Source organism: Scyliorhinus canicula, chromosome 15 (assembly GCF_902713615.1).
Source record: "Scyliorhinus canicula chromosome 15, sScyCan1.1, whole genome shotgun sequence".
NCBI lineage: Eukaryota > Metazoa > Chordata > Chondrichthyes > Carcharhiniformes > Scyliorhinidae > Scyliorhinus > Scyliorhinus canicula.
The window spans coordinates 15,488,640-15,510,382 of NC_052160.1; the positions used below are offsets into that span (position 1 = coordinate 15,488,640).

The 21,743-nt window shown below is 49.1% G+C and overlaps 1 long non-coding RNA gene across 1 annotated transcript in view; it reads left to right on the top strand.

The window, feature by feature from the left end:
- Window positions 1-20,693, top strand: part of LOC119978070 — a 100,319-nt gene extending 79,626 nt beyond the window's left edge. The window contains exon 3 of the long non-coding RNA XR_005463370.1: window positions 19,827-20,693. This is a non-coding gene — a long non-coding RNA (uncharacterized LOC119978070). The remainder of the gene's footprint in view (window positions 1-19,826) is intronic.
- Window positions 20,694-21,743: the final 1,050 nt, after the last annotated feature.

Sequence of the window (21,743 nt, forward strand, 5' to 3'; positions counted from 1 at the left end):
CCTGTCCAAAGGGCTTGCAGCTGGGGGCCTCTGATCCCCTTGGAGGCCCCCATGAGTTCCATTCCATCTGGCACTGGCCTGAGGTCCCTGAGGTCAAATCCCAAAGCCTCAGATACCTCGGGAATCTGCACATTAGAGTAAGGCTTGCTCCAATATGCAGATTTGCCAAAATCTTATCTTGCCCACTGTGGGCGGGATGCCCCTTGCAACATCTCGCGAGATTGCACTGAATCCCGTGAGGCATTGTGAGCGGGGTAGATCCCAGGAGCCGGATCTCCCGGCTTTCACTGGCCATGCTGCGACGCGGCGAGCTGGTTTTCTGTGCAGCATGGTTGGAAGATCACGGCCAAAGCAAATAAGAACAATTAGTTAAAAAGATTTGTCTTGGTTGTTTCTCTAACTGTTGTAACTGTGTCCTCGTTCCACCATTGTCACTGGGTCAAAATCCTGGAACTCCCTCCCTAACATGCATCTACACCGCATGGGCGGCAGCGGGTTCAAGAAGGCAGCTCACCACTACCTTCTCAAGGCCAATTATGGACGGGGCAACAAATGCTGGCTGGAATCGAACCTGGGACCCTGGAGCTGTTAAGCATTTGTGCTTAACAGCATTTATGCTATCCACAATGCTACCGTGCTGCCCCTTCTGGGGAACAATCGTCTTCTCTCATAGCTACATTGTAGCCAGCATTAAAAGAAACATCATTGTTTTTAGAATGCAAAGCTGAACAGAAACACTAGAACATATGTGTTTAAGTAAATAAAACTAAGGGGGAGAACAATGAATGGAGTTCCATAATGCTGGTCATAGAAGCCCATACTCTTAAAGATTTATTTAATGCAGTCATTATGTCACTGTAATACATGGCTTCAGATCTCTGTAGCAAAGCAAGTAAAGCAAATAAAGAAACCCAGGGCAAATTAGAGCCTTTCACAAATGACTCAATTTCTTCGCAGTCATAGGTCCTATTTCTGCAGGATTGGGAGGAGGGATATCACTCTGATATGGACTCAAGCCATCCATCCCTTTACTCCAACAGAAAATATGTTAACATTGCTCTAGGTATAAGATGATCATGACACTTTACCATTCAAGTCATATCAAATGAAAAACCTCCTCAACTATTAGCAAACATTGACACAAGTTATCGGGTGCATCTGTCATGCTTAACATTTTAGGTTCAATAAAAATACATTGGGCGGGATTCTGCGTCCTGCTGCACCAGTTTTCTGGTGCGCGAGCCCCCACCATCAGTGCGATTGTCCGTCCCGCCAGCCGGCCAATGGAATCTCCTATCCCCACGCCGTTGGGAAATCCCCGAGCGTGGGTGCGCAGTTGGCGAAACAGAGAATCCCGCCGGGGAGAATCCAGCCCATCGTTTTAAGATGTCTTTCCTTTAAAGAATCAGTTCTTATTCTGAAATAGCTCAAGGAGGTGATGGTTGTCATGGGGAGACGAAAGAAAGGAGTGATCTTTTCTCAACAGTCTAGAAATCAGTTCTCCTGTTGAGTTTCTCTTCTCTCCAATTCAGCTTCTCTCGAAGTGGCTTTGCCACTTTGCACTCAGGCCCGGAATGTTTGCCAGTTTTCGAAGAATCGGGGACAGCATTGCGAAATCCCCTTCACCAGCACTGTCCAAACGCACAACCTCTGCCAACTTGAGAAACGAGAGCAGCAGGAACATCGATACACTGCCGCCTACAAGTTCCCTTTGAAATCACACACCATCCTGCTTTGGAACTTTATTGCTCTCCCTCACAGTCACGTGATCGAAATCCTGTCAAACTCTTCCCTAACAGCCGGCACTGTGGGCGCACCCACACTACATGGATTGTGGCAGTTAAAAAACTTGGCTCACTGCCACCTTCTCCAGAAATGGGCAATAATTATTGGCCTCACCAGTGCCCACACCCCACGAACGAGTCAATAAAGATCACCCATCACGGGGTGCTACAAATCTTGGATCTGACACCAAGTCAGATACTCATTGAGTTTAGGGGTTCAACGGACCACTGAAGCAACAATATTTTTTATCTACAAATACAAACTTCCAAGGATTGACAAGAACCGGTCATTTTAATTTATTCCAATAGATTGGAAAGTAAGCTACCCTTCTTGCAATGTACATTTTTGCTGCATCTTCGCTTTCAAAGGTAAATTAAATTCAAATAGCGATGATAGCTAAACAAGTTGCCAAGTGTACGTATGAAGTGCTGGACCTGAAGTGCAGAAGATTCTTCCAACCTCGCATCGCCACATGGGGGCAGCTGATCAGGTATTGCACTTGACGGGGAGTCTTACTTCCCGGCTCCGTGCATCTTTCCCGCGAAACGTTGTCATGGCTCATGCAGTTATGTACTGCTTTTGTACTCCGATTCGATTCAACTCAATTCTACTCGAGTCTTCCGAAGGATTAGAGGCCACTGTGGTCATTCTAACTTTAATCAAGAGGTAGATGACTGAACTGCTTAGCTGAGGGGGTCCCTCTTTGTAGTGGTTCTGTACGCTCTGTGGCGAGTGTACGGTAGCTACTGGAAATATGGTGCTCCCGATTAAATTGACGAGTCAATGATTCTTTGATTTGGATCAAACAGCAAGGAGGGAGGGAAATTTAATTATTTGTTTAACCCTCTCGCTGCTGAACATTATCACTAAAACGGAGAGTGTTGACCCGGTGTTATTGATTTCTCTCGCTTAGATGGTCACTGCGTTGAGATTAAACCCCCCCTGCTCTCTTCATTTAATTGGATGCTGACAGAATACTCACGAAGAACAAGCAGATTACTCATGGACTGTTCTTGCCGCGCATTAAAAAAGCAAATAATGCAACATAGAACCACAAGGCAGCCTGCACAATCATTCGACACAGTAAGAAGGCAGATTCTAACTGTGACCAGATTTTGTGCTATTCAATCAAGTTTAATTAATGTGATTATGTATCCACAGGCAAACTGGACTGCGAATTAAGAGAGATAGGTTATGGGGATCATTAGCTGTGGAGGTGCAGACTGTGTTCTCAACGCATGACATTTGCCTCATGCACCAAGGACTCAAACAAGAAATGCGAGACCCCACTCGCACATACTGAGAATAAGTCTGCTTTACGTGGTTGCCAATCACTGTGCTCTATGTGTAATCAAAAGGTTTCACCTCTGGTTGCGTCCCCTACATATTTCACACAGTAAATATGGAACCGACACAAAGGGAAACCTCCAGCGAGGGAATTCCGTTCTCACATTCAACTGCCTCTTGATTAGAAGTAGAATGACTACCATGGCTTCTAATCCTCAGGAAGATTCGAGTAATTGAGCCAAATCAAATCCAAGCACAAAGGGCCTGTATAACCGAACAAGCCGCAACAGCGCTTTAGGAAGGATACATGGAGTCAGGCACTAAGCCTGACCGATATGTGCAAATCCCAGCCAACCGCCCCCATGTGGTGACACAAGGCTGTGGGAATCTGAAAATTTTCACTGGTCTTAAACCTGAAACTTTTAACAGCTTGTGACCCAGTGGCTTTGCCACTGTTGTGGGTTTATACCTGTTGACACCACACACAAAGAAACAAACACTATCCTTTTGTATGAGAAACCCGGACTGTAGAGAGGCAGACATGGAGTTCGATCGCTTTGTAGGTCATGATCTATACCACCTGCCTTGTGCTTGATTCGCGTGAATGATGAGCCGTTCTCAACAGAAAGCGTTGCCAGTAGCACAGGAACGGTGTTGGCCCTTCAGCCCCTCGAGCCTGTCCTGTCATTTAATTATGGGCTGGTTCAGCTCAGTGGGTTAGACAGCTGGTTTGTGATGCAGAACAAGGCCAGCAGCGCGGGTTCAATTCCCGTACCAGCTGAGAATTCTGAATTCTCCCTCCGTGTACCAAACAGGCTCCGGGGATGTGGCGACTCGGGGCTTTTCACAGTAACTTCATTGCAATGTCAATGTAAGCCTACTTGTGACAATAAAGATTATTTATTTATTTATTAGATCATGGCTGATCTGTATTTCAACACCATTTATACTCCATTTATATATAGTTTTGTAACCGTTAATGCCACCTGTTAACTAAAATCTTATCCAACTCCTGTTCCACAAGGATCCTGATCATAACAATGTATTAGGGCAAAGATGAAGATGTTAAAGTAAAAGTAAACCAAGAGTGCCGCAATGACAATAAAAACAGAAAGTGCTGGAAAAACTCAGCAGGTCTGGCAGCATCCGTGGAGCGAGAAACAGAAGGTTTACCAGACTGATTCCTGGGATGGCGGGACTGGCGTGTGAGTTGAGGTTGAGTCGGTTCGGATTATGTTTGCTGGGGTTCAGAAGAATGAGGGGCGATCTCATAGAAACCTACCAAATTCTAACAGGACAGGGAAGATGCAGGAGGGATGTTCCCGATGATGGGAGAGTCCAGAACCAGAGGTCACAGTCTGAGGATAAGGGGTAAACAATTTAAGACTGAGGTGAGAAGACGTTTCTTCACCTAGAGAGCGGTGAGCCTGTGGAATTCTTATCACGGAAAGAGGTTGAGGCCAAAACATTTTTTGTTTTTAAGAAAGAATTAGATATGGCTCTTGGGGCTAAACGGACCAAAGCACATGCGGAGGAAATGGGAACAGTGAATGAGTTATGATTAGCCATGTTCAGAGTGAATGGTGGAGCAGACTCAAAGGGCCGAATGGCAACTATTTTCTATGTTTCTACGTCTCTATCATCTCTCGTTCTTCTAAATTCCAGAGAATTAACCATAGAATTCCTGCAGTGCAGAAGGAGCCCACTGAGACTGTACAGACCCTGGGAAAGAACACTATACCCAGGCCAACTCTGCCATCCTATCCTCACAATCCCAGAACCTAACCTACACTTCTTTGGAAACTAAGGGACAATTTAGCACAGCCAATCCATCTAACCCGCACTTCTTTGGGCTGTGAGAGGAAACCCACGCAGACACGGGGAGAAAATGCAAACTCCACACAGACAGTCACCCCAGGTCGGAATCGAACATGGGTCCCTGGCGCTGTGAGACAGCAGTGCTAACCACTGTGCCACCGTGCCACATCCAGTCTATTTAAGAATTCCTCATAGGACCATCCCTTCATCCCAAGGATTAGTCTGGTGAACCTGCAGTGTATTCCCTCTATGGTAAGTAATCTTTCCTGAGGTTAGGAAACCAAACTGTGCATAATACTCCCAGTGTGGCCTCACACATATATAATTGTCGCAAACTTGCTCTAAGCTGCCCACATGAGCAAACCAGACCCTTGGATCATGATGATACCAGTTTATATGGTAGTGAAATACACATTACAAGTAGGCCCATCACTCAAGTGAGAAGAATTGACAATGAACACGATTAAATCATTATTTAATTTAAGAAAAGCCAGTGCATGCTCATTGTCTCCCTCTTTAAATTTCTCTTGAACATTAATTCTGCTGCACATCGGCCCCATGAGCTTCCGTGCTCTCCTCCCTGCCCCACTCCAAACCAACTCACTCTCTTCAGTTCTGTAGAAGGAGCATTTAGATCCAAAATGTTAACTCTCTCCCCAGATGCGGACAAACCTGCGCTTTTAAAAATTTTTTATTTGCGATTTCCAGCATCCGCAGTACTTTGCTTTCATCACTCTCTCCCTGAAGCCCTTTGCAAGTCTCCCACCTCTCTTACCAAAAAGCCTCCTTATCTACCTTCACTGACTCTTGAAGACTAGCCAGACTCCTCCCCCTCCGCTATCCATTCTGTGAAGTACCATAGGATGTTTCCTATGTCTCGTGGATTAGAGTCGGAGAACTTCCACTCACTGAGGCTGGTGGTGCAAGAGTACAACAGGTGCTGGAAACTGGAAATTCCTGGCCCACGTCCAGATGCCGGGTTTGTTTGAGGCAAGCGCAATTTTCTGGCAGGTTTTTGTTTTTGTAAAGACAGACACACAGTGGTCTTACCGCATAACTTCATTTAATATTGCTGTGAAATACATTTAAAACGAATTAGCCTGATTTCTATATCCACTTAAGATTGGATGCCTCTTACTCATCTCGAGTAGGCCCCGGGGAAGTGCCAGGGGAGCAGCTGCAGCTATTAATAAAGAATCTGATTAATTTTTTGCTGGCCACAAAGGTTGTCATAGTAATGGCTTCCGCGAGGGCCAGGTAAAGTTATTTAGGAAAATAAGAACAAGAGTAGGCCATTCAGCAAACCTACGCCTGTCCCCCCCCCCCCCCCCCCCCCCAACGCCGGCTCCGCCATACCACCCCCCACCGAACCCAGCTCTGCTCCCCCCCACCCACCCCACCCCCCACTCCTCCACCCAACCCGAGCCTCTTCCACCATTCAGTTGGATCACAAAATAAATCTGAAGGATCTTTTCATACTTGGCCATTCCGATTTGTGAAAGTGATATGAATAGTGTTTTGCCCAACTTGGCGAACAGAAGGCAATGCTGTCTGCAGTGAATAAGGGAGCCGAAGGCAGGTCAGTTGAGGTTCAGGAAGCTAATCAAGGTGAGATTTAATGGTGCAAGGGTGCGAAGTGCACCAGTTGCAAACTGCAGCTTAAATGTGCTCTGCAGAATGGGCGAGCATAGATAAGCAGAAGGGTAGTTCTGAGAGGGCTTGGCATAAGGGGAGATGATGGCATAATGGCAATGCCGCTGGGCTAATATACTAGAGACCCAGGCTAATGGTCTGAGAACATGAGTTCAAGTCAGCTAACGGCATCTGAATTCAGTTAATAAATGTGGAATTAAAAGCTAGTGACCATGACCACCATCACCGATTGTTGGTAAATGCCCATCTTGTTCTTGAATGTCCTTTTTGGAAGGAAATCTGCCATCCTTAACTGGTCTGGCCCACAGGTGACTCCAGACCCACAGCAATGCGATTGACTCTTCATGCCCCTTTGAAAAGCCTGAATGAGCCTCTCAGTTCAAGGGCAATTAGGGATGGGCAACGAAAGATGGTCTTGGCAGTGACACCAACAGGCCATGAAAGAAGTTTTTTTTAGCAAGCCAGCTGTAATTGTGGAACAGGTGAAGAGGCAGAACTTAATGGTATCCATACTTCAACCAGCTACCTGGTAAATGGCATGATTGGGGTAGCCTTAGCCAAGACAACCCTCTTAAATGAAATCTCTTTCCTCATCTATTCCTGCAGGTACAGTGTTAACCCTGTTGTCTACATGGTGCAACACACCAGCCATCATATACAAATTTCAAGCATTTAAAAAGTAGCACTCTTTATAAAAGCTGAAACAATCTCACCCCCAACCTGCCTAGGGCCCACCCCACCAGCGCTCCTTATGTTCCTTTAACCTTCTGTGGAACCAAAGATCTCCCAGCACCAGATCTAATAAGCTCTGTGAGCTCGCCATGAATTACACAATGGAGCTGACCTTGCAAATCCCCGGAGAGCAGTCTGGTGGGAAGTTATCAAGCATTACAATTGGTATATAACTTACTATTATTATTGAACACGTGAGAGAAAAGAGTGTCAGCACACTATGTATTAGGTGCCTTCCTGGTGAATTGTGCCACCAGTTTAAACAACAGAAGAGATATTGTGAAACACATTTCAGTTATGTTTTATTTAACAATGCAAAAACTATTTAAGCTTGAAAATTGCACCGACACTTCTATCATTTTATGGTACACCCCTGTCTCCTCAAAAATAACTAATACTGTCTTTCCTTCGAAACACAAGAAAACATGAAAACAAGACCCCATTTAACCCATCAAGACAAGTAACAACTTAATTCACGTCGTACCTTTAATAAATATAGTTAAACATTTTTAAGGAGCTTCGCAGGAGTGTTATCAAATTAAACTTGACACAGAGCCACATATAAATACTATGGCAAGTGCCCAAAAGCTTGGTCAAGAGGCAGGTTTTAAGGAGTGTTTTAAAAGAGGAAAACGAGGTAGGGAGGCAAAAGGATTTAGGGAGGGAATCCCAGAGTTAAGGCCTAGGCAGTTGAAGACAGAGCCACCAATGGTGGATGGAAGAAAGTCAATGATGTCCCAGAGGTCAGAATTGGAGGAGTGCAAACATCGCGGAGGATTGTAGGGCTGGAGGAGACTAGGTACAGAGGCGGCAAGGCCATGAACCGTGATCAAAAACAAAGATGAGATGATAGGTTTTCAGACCCCGCCCACCGTGGGCGGGATGGACAATTTAACACACCATTGAAAGATCTATTAACCACATGTTAGACCAGAAAATCACACTGATGGATTTTAAAGTTGAGATGTTGCTAGGTGATGAGACAACATAGACCAGTACAAATAGGTGAGACCACCAGGCAACACTGACATATCCCCCCCCCCCCCACCAACCTCCCCGACTGACAATCTAGTGACAGCTTCAAAAACCCAATCTGACAGTAGAGTTCACAATAGCTTTTGGGATCTAAAATGTACATGTGGTTCTGGCACAAACGCAATGAATGTTAATGCACTCTCAAATTCACCATCGGCTGTAAGCAAGGCAACGTCATTGTGGTGCGGAACTGACCTATGAGTGTAGTCCTACAGGGCAGCACGGTGGCGAGGTCCAGGTTCGACCCCGGCTCTGGGTCACTGTCCGTGTGGAGTTTGCACATTCTCCCCGTGCTTGCGTGGGTTTCGCCCCCACAACCCAAAGATGTGCAGGGTAGGTGGATTGGTCATGCTGAATTGCCCCTTAATTGGAAAAAATGAATTGGGTACTCTAAATTTATTAAAGAAGAACATGAGCGTAGTTCTACTGATGAAAGAGCTCAGATACGTTTGAATTGTTGACTGTGGAGGAGGGAAGTTGATCAGTTAGGTTATGTAATCCTTGTTACCCTCATAGCCGATGAATTCAGTTTCTCAGAGAATTCAAAGCATGGTTGTCAACTGGAAAAGCAAACATTTTTAAAAAGCCTAATATGGCACGAAAATCTTGAAGAACGTAATTTTCTCAAACCCTGCTTGCCCAATACAACAAGGCTGCTTGTGCTCGAGGACACACAGTATTCAAGCCAACAATCTATAGGTTTGAAAAGCTGATGGGCTTCGGCACCTTGCAATTACAGTGAGACTATCTTGAGCATTGAGAAATATATCACAGCATAACGGGTGCCAACAGATGAAAGCAATCTTGGCAACATCCTCCCAGGAATAGCAATCTCCGTATTGGATCCATTCCAATTTTTATTAAGATATGAAAAAAAAAACACATTCCACGTGTTACTTGGGCACATTTTAATGCTGGAGCAATTGTACTTTAAACTATGATTGGGTTTCCTCGTTTACATATTATATGGAACTCCTCAGCATTAAATTACTTAAAGGCACTGGAAATATTAAAAACACTTGAGCAAACAGGTAGGTTTTAAAGATTCACCTTCTGAGCCCCTTGGTCACTCTCTTAACCTTTCGAAAATTTAAGGGGGAGTTAGGGAAACGTACGAGGGAGAAAGGAATAGAAAGATCGACTGATGTGATCTGATGACGCAGTGGGTGGAAGAGGCTCGTGTAGAATAATTTGGCTGAAATGCTCTGTTTGTGCGTTGCTCGTTCGAGGTTTTCAGTGAGGGTCTGTGCCACTGTCATCCTTTGGTACACCAATACAGTAAGCAAAAGGATTTCACCCGTTTCAGTAAAAAGGATTAAAGTTCAGTGCACTCAAATGTTTCAAAATATAATGTGGAAGGAACGCACACTTGAGCAAATCATGTTGAAAGTACAAAAGGCCCTAGTTTCAAAGCAATATTTGAGAGTTATGCTGAAAACAGTGCAATATTTCAACTTGAATTCAAATGAAAGTCAGATGTTGCGAATCCCAATCCAATATTTGGATTTCCGAACACAAACTTCACCTTCTGAGACTTGCATAAATCTCAAGTCTGGAAGCGGATCCAAGGTTCAGATTCCCCAAAGAACAAATTCATCCATCATAGGATGGGGCAAGAACAGCAGAGTCCCTAAACGCACGTGGCCTGCAGCGGTTCAAGGAGGCAGCTCACCACCATCTTCTCGAGGGCAATTAGGGATGGGCAATGAATGCTATTACAGCCAGTGGCACGCACGCTCCATGAACCAGCCGTACCAGCCTTCCTGAACAGGTGCCGGAATGTGGCGACTAGGGGCTTTTCACAGTAACTTTATTGAAGCCTACTTGTGACAAAAGCAATTTTTCTAATTTTTCTTTATTTTTCTGAATAAAAAAAAATCTTAATATTCCGATTCCAGATTTGCCTCGTTTGAATTCAACGATGTACTTCGGAATATCTTGACATGGCTCACTTCAATTTGCAAGGTTGCTGATATCACAGAATCAAATCATAGAATTTACAGTGCAGAAGGAGGCCATTCGGCCCATCGAGTCTGCACTGGCCCTCGGAAAGAGCACCCTACCCAAGCCCACGTGTCCACCTTATCCCTGTAACCTAATAACCCCACCCAACCTTTTTGGACACTAAGGGCAATTTAGCATGGCCAATCCACCTAACCTGCACATCTTTGGACTGTGGGAGGAAACCGGAGCACCTGGAGGAAACCCAGGCAGACACGGGGAGAGCATGCAGACTCCACACAGACAGTGACCCAAGCTGGGAATCGAACCTGGGACCTTGGAGCTGTGATGCAACTGTGCTAACCACTGTGCTATTGTGCTGCCCGATATGTTATGTGTGTCTTGTCCCTGTCTTTTGATTATTTTATACCCAAGTCCCACTCACCCCTTTGCTTGTTGACCTACATTGTGTCCCGGTCTGACAACACCTCAATTGTAAAATTCTCACCCTAATAACCCTCACGAGACCCACGGGGACGTCCTAATTAGTCTCCCCTTGGAGCTTGTGGAATACGAGCTCCCCTGCAACTGGGTGGAGGCCCACCAGCTGGGGCACATAGAAAACACCTCATTAAAACCGGCCCGGATTGGGACTGGCATGCTCGGTAGTCCCAGTTGGGCCCTTTGTGCCATGTTGAGGCTGTTTATTTCGGCAGAAAATGAATTGCCAATTGGGTTGGTCTTCTCAGGTCTCCTGAGTTTTATACTGGCAACGAGGGTGGGATTTGAACCCAGGCCACATGCTACGACCAGGGTAGTGCTGGAAGAGCTACTGATGGGCTGACATCTTCGGACCCGTTTAGGTTCGACATTTCCGAACCTTGGCGGGAAGTTGGAAAAGAAGCAAAACCTCTGGAAGAGGTCTCGTGAACTCTGAAGGATCGAACCATGGGATGCAGTCCACATCCTGAATTTTGGGGACGCCGCCCGGTGGAGACTGGGGACCATAGTGGAGAAAATGGGGCCAATCTCCTACACGGTCAAGACCAGAGAATGGACACTACGTAAGCACGTGGACCGTCTCAAGGGCGGGGAGCCCGTTCCAGAGGTAGCTCCGCTGAATCAATTGGTCCCTCGTCTCACCCCCCCTTCCCCCGCCCACCATCTGTTAGCCAAGGAGCACAATTCTCCAGGGACCTGTGTGTGGTGATACAACCACTGTAGATATGTGTGCTTGCAGTAGGGGGATGTATGGCCGTACCTGTAATACAGTTTTCTCCGGTAAGCCCCTGCTGGCTAGCTCCGCCCACAGGGAGCTTGTGTATAAATATGCGCTAGCTTCACTGAGATACTATTCTACAGCTGCCGCCGGAGGAATAGCATCTCACAGCAATAAAGCCTCTCTTGTACTTCATTTGAGTCTTTGTGTACAATTGTTAGCGCCACAATTTATTGCTGTGAGATTTTCCTTACACCATGGACATCAGGATCAAACCTGACCGTCTGCAGCTGGATCCGCAGTCGCCCCACGCCAAGAAAGACTTCGTTCACTGGCTTGCAGTCTTCCAGGACCACATCTCTTCAGCGGACCCTCCCCCGACGGCTTCAAAAACGACAGCTTCTTTACTCACGAGTCAGCTCCAGCGTCTTTCCGCTAATTCGAGATGCGCCTGACTATGCCAGGGCCATGGAACTGCTCAAGGAAAACTACACACAGTCGGCGAACACCCTGTTTGCGAGACATCTACTCTCTACTCGCGTCCAACAGCTAGGTGAGTCGATTGAGGACTTCTGGAGGGCCCTTATACCTCTAGTACGAGACTGCGACTGTCAGGCCCTCACGGCCATGGAACATACAAACTTACTCATGCAGGCTGCATTTGTTACGGGCATTGCATTGGACCCCATCCGGCAACGACTGCTGGAAGGGGCCGCTCTCGATCTCGTGGCTACAAAGACTCTGGCGCTATCAATGACGGCCGCCTCCCGTAGTGTGCGATCCTACCCCGCTAGCCACTCGGCCCATCCGTCCTACCCCTCGTTCACCCCGCAAACGGCCCCCCAGGCCCACCCGTCCTACCCCTCGTGGACCCCGCAACCGCCCCCCCCCCCAGCAGCCGCCTCCGCGCACTACGCCTGCACTGCTCGCCGCACCGCGCACCCCGGGTGTCCCCGATGCTACTTCTGTGGCCAGCAGAAGCATCCCCGCCAGCACTGCCCGGCCCGCACTGCGACCTGCAAAGCTTGTGGCAAGAAAGGCCACTTTGCAGCGGTGCGCCAGTCCCGGACGGTTGCCGCTATTACGCCCGCATTCCCCCCCTCGCCTCAGCACAATGGGCCCTGCCGTCCGCTGCCCCCGACCCCATGTGCGAGCAGTGGGCGCCGCCATCTTTCACCCCCCCCGCCTCCATGTGCATTCCATGGGCGCCGCCATCTTGTTCCGCCCCCGCAACGTGCACTCCATGGGCGCCGCCATTTTGTCCGCCGACATCTTCTTCCTCACAGGTACTCCAGATGCCGCCATTTTGTCCTCCCCTCGGGACGGGACCACGGGACTCGGGTCGCTGCCGCTACTCGTCGGACTCGTCAGACTCATCGGCCGATCGGCCACTACTCGCCTCCGTGACGCTCGACCAGTCCCGTCCTCGCAACCTGGCACCCTCTTCCACGATGGTGCTCGTCAACGGCCATGTGACCTCCTGCCTCATCGACTCCGGGAGCACTGAGAGCTTCATTCACCCGGACATGGTAAGGCGCTGCTCCCTCGCGGTCCATCCCGCCAACCGGCAGATCTCCCTAGCCTCCGGTTCCCACTCTGTGTCGATCCGGGGCTCCTGCCTGGTTAAACTTACTGTACAGGGCATGCAATTCGACCGTTTCTGCCCGTACATCTCCCCAACCTCTGCGCGACACTCTTACTAGGCCTGGACTTTCAATGCAACCTCCAGAGCCTCACCCTCAAATTCGGCGGACCCCTACCTCCCCTCACCGTTTGTGGCCTCGCGACCCTCAAGGTCGAGCCTCCCTCCCTCTTTGCCAATCTGACCGCAGATTACAAGCCCGTCGCCACCAGGAGCAGACGGTAAAGCACCCAGGACAAGGTCTTCATCAGGTCCGAAGTCCAGCGGCTGCTTCGGGAGGGTATCATCGAGGCCAGCAACAGTCCCTGGAGAGCCCAGGTGGTAGTGGTTTAAACTGGGTCATGGACTAGAGCCAGACCATCAACCGGTACACGCAGCTCGACGCGTACCCCCTCCCTCGTGTATCTGATATGGTCAATCAGATTGCATGGTACCGGGTCTTCTCTACAATTAACCTGAAATCCACCTACCTCCAGCTCCCCATCCGTAAATCGGACCGTCCCTACACTGCCTTCGAGACGGACGGTCGCCTGTACCAATTTCTTAGGGTTCCCTTTGGCGTCACAAACGGGGTCTCAGTATTTCAACGAGAAATGGACCAAATGGTTGACCGGTACGGACTGCAGGCCACTTCTCCGCACTTAGACAATGTCACCATCTGCGGCCATGACCAGCAGGACCATGACGCAAACCTTGCTAAATTCCTCCACACTGCATCCCTCCTTAACCTCACATATAACAAGGAGAAGTGTGTGTTCCGCACAGGCCGTTTGGCCATCCTTGGCTACATAGTCCAAAACGGACTACTGGGGCCCGATCCTGACCGCATGCGCCCCCTCATGGAGTTCCCCCTCCCCCACTGCCCTAATCCTCTCAAACGCTGCCTGGGGTTCTTTTCTTACTAGGCCCAGTGGGTCCCACAATACGCGGACAAGGCCTGCCCACTAATCCAGTCCACATATTTTCCCCTCATGGCCGAGGCACAACAGGCCTTCACCCGCATTCGATCTGCCATAGCCAAGGCCGGGATGCACGCAGTAGACGAGACACTGCCTGTCCAAGTAGAGAGCGACACTTCAGATGTCACCCTTGCCGCCACGCTGAATTAGGCAGGCAGACCCGTGGCATTCTTTTCCCACACCCTCCACGCCTCCGAAATTCGTCACTCCTCTGTTGAAAAGGAGGCCCAGGCAATTGTTGAAGCGGTGTGGCACTGGAGGCATTACCTGGCCGGCAGGAGATTCACTCTCTTCACTGACCAACGGTCGGTAACCTTCAGGTTCAACAACACGCAGCGGGGCAAGATCAAAAATGACAAATTCTTGCGGTGGAGAATCGAGCTCTCCACCTATAACTACAAGATCTTGTATCGCCCCGGCAAGCTCAACGAGCCCCCAGACGCCCTCTCCCGAGGTACATGTGCCAGCGCACAAGTGAACCAGCTCCGTGCCTTGCACGAGAGCCTTTGCCATCCGGGGGTCACTCGTTTGTACCACCTAATCAAAGCCCACAATCTGCCCTACTCTGTCGAGGAAGTACGGACAGTCACCAGAGACTGCCAGGTCTGTGCCGAGTGCAAGCCGCACTTCTACCGGCCAGACCGCGCGCGCCTGGTGAAAGCGTCCCGCCCCTTTGACGCCTCAGCGTGGACTTCAAAGGGCCCATCCCCTCCACCGACCGCAACACCTACATCCTTAGTGTGGTCGATGAATTCTCTAGGTTCCCCTTCGCCATCCCATGCCCAGATATGACGTCTGCCACCGTTATCAAGGCCCTGGATTCCATTTTCGCTCTGTTCGGTTTCCCCGACTACATCCACAGTGACAGGGATCCTCATTCATGAGCGATGAGCTGCAGGTCCTCCCTGACGCGCTCCATTCCATTTGTTCACTACTGTGCACCGCAACTGACAGTACACCCCATGAACGTGTTCTTTGCCTTCCCTAGGAAGTCTACATCCGGGGTGTCGCTCCCGACTTGGCTCACAACTCCGGGCCCAGTCCTTCTCCGTAGGCATGTCAGGCACCACAAGGCGGAACCCCTGGTGGACAAAGTATGCCTTCTCCACGCCAACCCTCAGTATGCCTATGTGGAGTTCCCCGATGGCCGCCAGGACACAGTCTCGCTCCGGGACCTGGCTCCCTCAGGTGCCGATCCCATGCCCCTTTTCCCTCCTGCGCCACCCTCCTTTTCCCCGGCGCCCACGTATTCGTCCCCACCGGGTCCATCCCTCGTCCCCCTGCCCATACTGGAGGGCACGGAAGATTCCGCTCGCTCTCGGAGTCATCCCGCCACTGGCCAGCACCAACACCGCCAGCACCTGCACCGTCGTCACCAACACTGCCTGTGCCGACGTCGCCACCACAGCTACGCCGATCACAATGGAACGTTCGACCGTCGATTCGGCTCAACCTGTGACCTGCTAACCGGATGGGCTCTTGGTTTTCTGTTGTTTGGACCTTTTGTACATAGATCACCTTTTGTATTATAGTTCCACGTCACCCCCGCTGGACTCATTTTTTACAGGGGGTGAACGTGGTGATACAATCACTGTAGATATGTGTGCTTGCAGTAGGGGGATGTATGGCTGTACCTTTAATACAGGTTCCTCCGGTAAGCCCCTGCCGGCTAGCTCCGCCCACAGGGAGCTTGGGTATAAATATGCGCTAGCTTCACTGAGATACTATTCTACAGCTGCCGCCAGAGGAATAGCATCTCACAGCGATAAAGCCTCTCTTGTACTTCAGTTGAGTCTTTGTGTACCATTGTTAGCGCCACACTGTGCTCAGGTCAGCAGGCCATGAAAGACACAGCATCAGATAGGGATCCGGAATCCTTAGTACTTTCAGAGGATAATATGGTCAGAAATGGACCTCCAACAGGACCCCTCCGAAGTTCAGCACGGAAACGACGCTCCCCGACATGTTACATGTCTGCAGCTCAGCTCCATAGCTGTCTTAAGCACAACGATGAGCAAATCGGCAAAGGAGACTCCCTCTGCATCTAGCGACAGGAGGACATTCAGACTTCCCGGAGGGGGGGGGGGGGGTAATAACCCTCATGAGGCCAGCGGGGGACAGCCCGATTGATCTCCCCATGAAGCTTATGGAATATGAGACCCCCCTCCCCCCGGTTAATGGGCAGAGGCCCATCAGCTGGGACTCGTAGAAAACGCCTGATAAAACCCGGATTGGGACCGGCACGATCGGTATTCCCAGTTAAGGCCTTTGGGCTGTAAACCCGTGCTTGCGGCCTTTTCTTTTGGCGGATTCACCTTCTCGGCTCCCCTGAGCATTTATACTCCCCCCTTGTTTCCAAGTTCCTCCCTGGCCTTGCCCTCAATCTTTGTAACTTCCTGGAGTCCCACAATTCCCTGCAATCTATTTGCTCCTCCAATCGTGGCATCTCGTGCATCCGATATTCTTATCGCTGCATCATTGGCCACCGCGCCTTCACGACCTAGGCACCAAATTCTGTAATTTCTTCCCTGAACCTCATCCCTCGTGACCTCTTTCTCCTGAAAAAAAAAACATTCACCTGAGGAAGGAGCCGTGCTCCGAAAGCTAGTGTTTGAAACAAACATGTTGGACTTTAACCTGGTGTTGTAAGACTTCTTACTGTCCTGAAAAAAAAAACCCTACCTCTTTGAGAAAGCTTTTGGTTCCCTGCTTATGTGGTTCAATGCCAAATGTTGTTTGAAACTGCTCCTACGGAGCATTGTGGGACATTAAAACTACTACGAAAATGCAAATTACGTAAGTGAGAGCGGGACTCTCGTGCACCTCGACACTGAAAGGTTGATAAACAGTTTGTGGCATTCATGAATGAGTCACATGTCTGATGAATAAGAGGCAGCAGTGGGTGATCTATTCCTCCTGCATCACACCAAAGCTGTGTGGCCGTCTGTTCCAGCAGTCAGCTCTCGCTGACTGATGATCCCATTGCCCAGATTTTTCATCACCGCGACCACAACAAATGGCGCTCCGACGGTTCATGGAAGAAAAATGCCTCAGCACGTTTATTTTAAGTTCTTTTAATTCTCTCTTGTGGTTTAGGCATCGGTGAACAGTGAATACATTTGCAGTGTGTTCCCAGTCATCTCTATAATATATGTGTGATATAGAAACACGTTGGGCCAGAACATTGAGTAATTCATGAGCACCCGAAACTCAGCAGCTTATTAACAAAAAAAAAAGCACACAGCCCAAAGCTCTGTGCTCACGTACAGCACAGAAAGGGTAAATTGGAATTGTTATATCACCACCAACAGACTTCAAAGAGGGAACTGTCACCAGGAATTCTTGGCACACAAGGCAAGAATTCCTGAATGTAACAGAGGTCAATTCGAAGGCATTGAAAACGGTGGTCGACTTACGAGCGGAGCCACGGTTTTCCAAAATAATAATGTTTCAGAATAGTTTCAAAGACATGTAACAACCTGCCCCCTCCCTCCCTCCCAGTCTCTCCAGTGAGGAACTATATGGGAGGGAGCAGTCAGAATAGGGAACGAAATGAAAGAGCAACTTTCTGGTGAGCTATAAACACACAACACACTGTTAAGCAATCCTGCCAAAGGGGCTGGTTTAGCTCACTGGGCTAAATCGCTGGCTTTTAAAGCAGACCAAGGCAGGCCAGCAGCACGGTTCGATTCCGGCCAGCCTCCCCGGACAGGCGCCGGAATGTGCGCGACTAGGGGCTTTTCACAGTAACTTCATTGAAGCCTACTCGTGACAATAAGCGATTTTTCATTTTTTCAAAGGGATCCAAACGCAGTTTTAAAACACAAAGCGGCCCATACACATTGTTTCAGACAGTGAGCCACTAATTAGTCAGTGTTTTAAAAGCAGACAGCAAACCACATGCAGCGTGTATATCTCAGAGTGGGAGATCAATTCTCCAATGGCGCATTATAACAAAATGGAGGAGGGGAAATCAGAGACAACAAACAAAACACCTCGGATGCTCACTCGTAATTTTGCTTCTATGTAACCCATTTGGCTGGTCCAAAGGAGAGAGTTGGGACAAAGTATGTAACCTTGATATTGAGGAGAAAGGTTGCAGTATAATTAGGCAGGAGCTGATTACGTTGTCCGAATAGAATAATTCAACAAGTCTTTCCAGCTTGCTTTCTCAATTCGCAAATAGCTATGCTTTCGCCGTCAGTTTGGTAGTGCATTAACATGATCTAATTCGCAAATTTATAAAATTCTAACAGGATTAGACAGGGTGGATTCAGACAGAATGTTCCCGATGGTGGGGGAATCCAGAACTAGGGGATATAGTTTAAGGATAAGGGTTAAATCTTTTAGGACTGAGGTGAGGAGAAATGTCTTCACCCAGTGTTGAATCTGTGGAATTTGCTACCACAGAAAGTAGTTGAGGCCAAAACGTTGTGTGATTTCAAGAAGGAATCAGATGTAGCTCTTGGGGTTAAAGGGATCAAGGGATATGGGCGGAAGGCGGGATCAGGGCATTGAATTTGATCATCAGCCATGACCATAATGAATGGCGGAGCAGGCTCGAAGGGCCAAATGGCCTCCTTCTGCTTCTATTTTCCATGTATGTTTCTACCAGTAAGGATAAATGAACCCAGCTCCATGTGAACAAATGTATTGGGAGCAGGTGTAGGTCAGTCATCCGCCTCCTCCCTGCTCTGCCATTGGTTAAGATCCTGGCTGTCCTGTTTTGTGGCTTCACCTTCATTTTCCTACCTGCTCACAACACTATCGCCCTGGTCAATCAAGAGTCTGCCGAAAAGCAAAACGTTGAGGATGCTGGAGCTCCACAATAAAAACAGAAATTGTTGGGAAAACGCAGCGAGGCCTGGTTGCGTTTGTGGAGAGAGGAAAAGTGAGTTGCCGTTTGGAATCCAATATGACTCTTCTTTTGGGAGAAGAATCATACTGGACTCGAAACGTTGGTCGCGAACGGGACGCGGCCGTTAGGCCTCCTGAGGTCTAACAAGACCTTGCGAAACATTGTGATCGGGATTCCGCCCTGGAAAAACTATCCCTTCCCCTGGGTCCCAGCCCTCAGGATCGACCGGCCTGGGCTCCGTTCAGCGCTGGATCCCACAAATGGAGACCAGGCAGAAGGGCACTTGGAGGGGGGGATGGGTCTCCCAGGTGACGGAGGCCCCCAGGTGGCTGGTATCTGGGCCCGGTGGCACCCTGGCTCTGCTGATGCGACCTGGGCACATTGGTGCAGCCAGCCTTGCACTCTGGCAGTGCCACCTGGGTGCCATCCTGCCAGGGTGTCCAGGTGGCATGGTCAGGATGGCAGGGGCACTGCTAGGGTGCCAGGCTGGCAGTGCCAAGGTGCGCGAGTGGTATTTTGCCCATGCCGGGGGTCGGGACCATGGGGTGCCCTGCCCATGTGAGTTGGGGGGGGGGGGGGGTCTGGGGGATGCATGGGGGGGGGGGGGGGTGTGGTTGAGAGAAAAGGGTGCCCTTTGATCGCTTTCCGCACTGAGGAGTTGCGACAAGCGGAAATGCGGCCTCGGTGGGGCGTTCCACGTTGAGGCGACCAGAAATTCCCGGCTGAGGTCAATGGACCTTTGAGGAATCCAGCCGTGCCATTAAAAAGCAGTGTGGTTCCATCCACCACCTTCAGATGCTACAATCTCCGGGAACGACCCCACTAACTCCGGCCAGAACAGACCGTGTTTTGCTCAGTTAGATCGCGCCCGTTTACTCTGTTTTCCTCTCCCCACAGATGCTGCCGGACCTTACTGAGTTCTCTCAGCGTGTTCTTATTGAAGAATCCATCTGAATCAGCCCTGAGTATATTCAATGACTCAGCCTCCACTCCTCTCTGAGGAAGCGAAATCCACGTGAGGACCCTCTGAGAGAAAGGAAATCTCCTCACCTCTGCCCGAAATGGAAGAAGTTTAATCTTTAAAATTCCGCAAGACCCCTGCCCGCCCAGAAAGCATAACTTGCCTCACTAATAATTTATGGAGAATAGGATAGGCCTGGTAAAGCATGAAAAATTATTCAGATTGTGTAAATCAGATTATATTCTTTCCTCGGCCTCTTAAGTTGCCAATTCCAACAACATTTAAAACAGCCAACACTTTAGGCCAGAGAAACTGACAAACCATCAAAGTGAATTGAAACCTTCAGTGATGCCGGAGTAATAAATGGCCATGCTTCCTCCAGTGTTTGCTGGCCATTGTCTGCCTCATTACTGGTATTATTTAAAACCGCTTTTCGATGTGCACCATAGGTCCGCCTACAGCGAGTTTAACGTCAATATTTAGCAGCTGCCCCCAAATGAGGTGCGGACTGTGACATATTATTATTTTCTGGCTTTCAGTGCAAAGCGCAGCTTGAAAGTCGCGGTCGAGATTGAGAGAGCTGGAGGGAGAAAGAAAGTGCTTTGTTCTGCCTAAGTTCAGACCCAATTTCGATGACCCTCAGACACCATATCCGAGCATGAGCCTTCTGACACACGTGCCTTTGGAGACAAGCTACTGAACTGCAACCCTGCATTACTGAAATACTTTTCTTGTAACAAGAAACGGCGCAGCCAAGCTTTTCACGCCGTATGTTAATTTTAACAAGCAGCTCCGACACCAGGTTCTTCTTCCCTGCGTGCTGGTTCTTAAAAAATAAATCTACTTCGAAAATAATGTTTTTGGCTAACCTCAAAAATCATTCAGTGTGTGTGTGTGTGTGTGTGTGGGGTGGGGTGGGGGGGGGGGGGGTTGGGGGGCGTTGGCTGGATGGGGGTTGAAACACACAACAAGGTAACACAAACATGTCGCTGTCGTCATGAACTCAGTTTATACAGAAACGAGCAGGCAGTTTTATCATCGGAAGCAGCCCAAGTATCCCATCAAATAATCCTATTTAAAAATGCCATTGAACCATGAAAGTAAACAGACCACCTCGTAGATTCCTGGGGAACCTGCATTAAGGGCATTTCAGATTTATCAAAAGATACACTCGCTTTTAGAAGGAATATTTCTTTGTGGTAAGATTTGATCAAAATTGACAACAGTACAATTCAAATGGAGTTAAGCAAACGATGAAGACCCTAATGATATATATTTATTGGGCTGGGCTCAGCCTCAATAACAAACTGCAAACCTTTCCCTCCTACCCCCCCCCCCCCCCCCCCCCCCCCCCCCCCACCGATTAGTAAATTAGACAACATTCAATCGGAGATTTTACAAGACTCAACTGGGTTAATTTGTTTCTTTTATTCTGACAGTTGCTAAACTGCTAAAGGAAATGTCCAATTCCACTATGAGTCATGTGGTGATTTAAAGTACGTTTAAAACTATGGCGGCGATTCTCCGAAATGGAGACTAAGTGTTCGCGCCGTCATGAAATGGGTGCGGGGACTACCGATTCTGGCTCCTACAGGGGGCGAGCACGGCGCTCCAGCCTCCCTTCCCGGCGCCAAATGGGCGTCGCGCCAACCTGTGCATGCGCAGGGGACTCCTTCAGCACGCCGGCCCCGACGCAACATGGCTCGGGGATTCAGGGGCCGGCGGCGCAACAAAGTAGGCCCGGAGAGGGGGAGAGGCCGGCCTGCCGATTGGTGGGCCCCGATTGTGGGCTAGACCCAATCAGAGGCCCTCCCCCGGGGACGGAGCCCCCCCCCCCCACAGGCCGCCCCCCG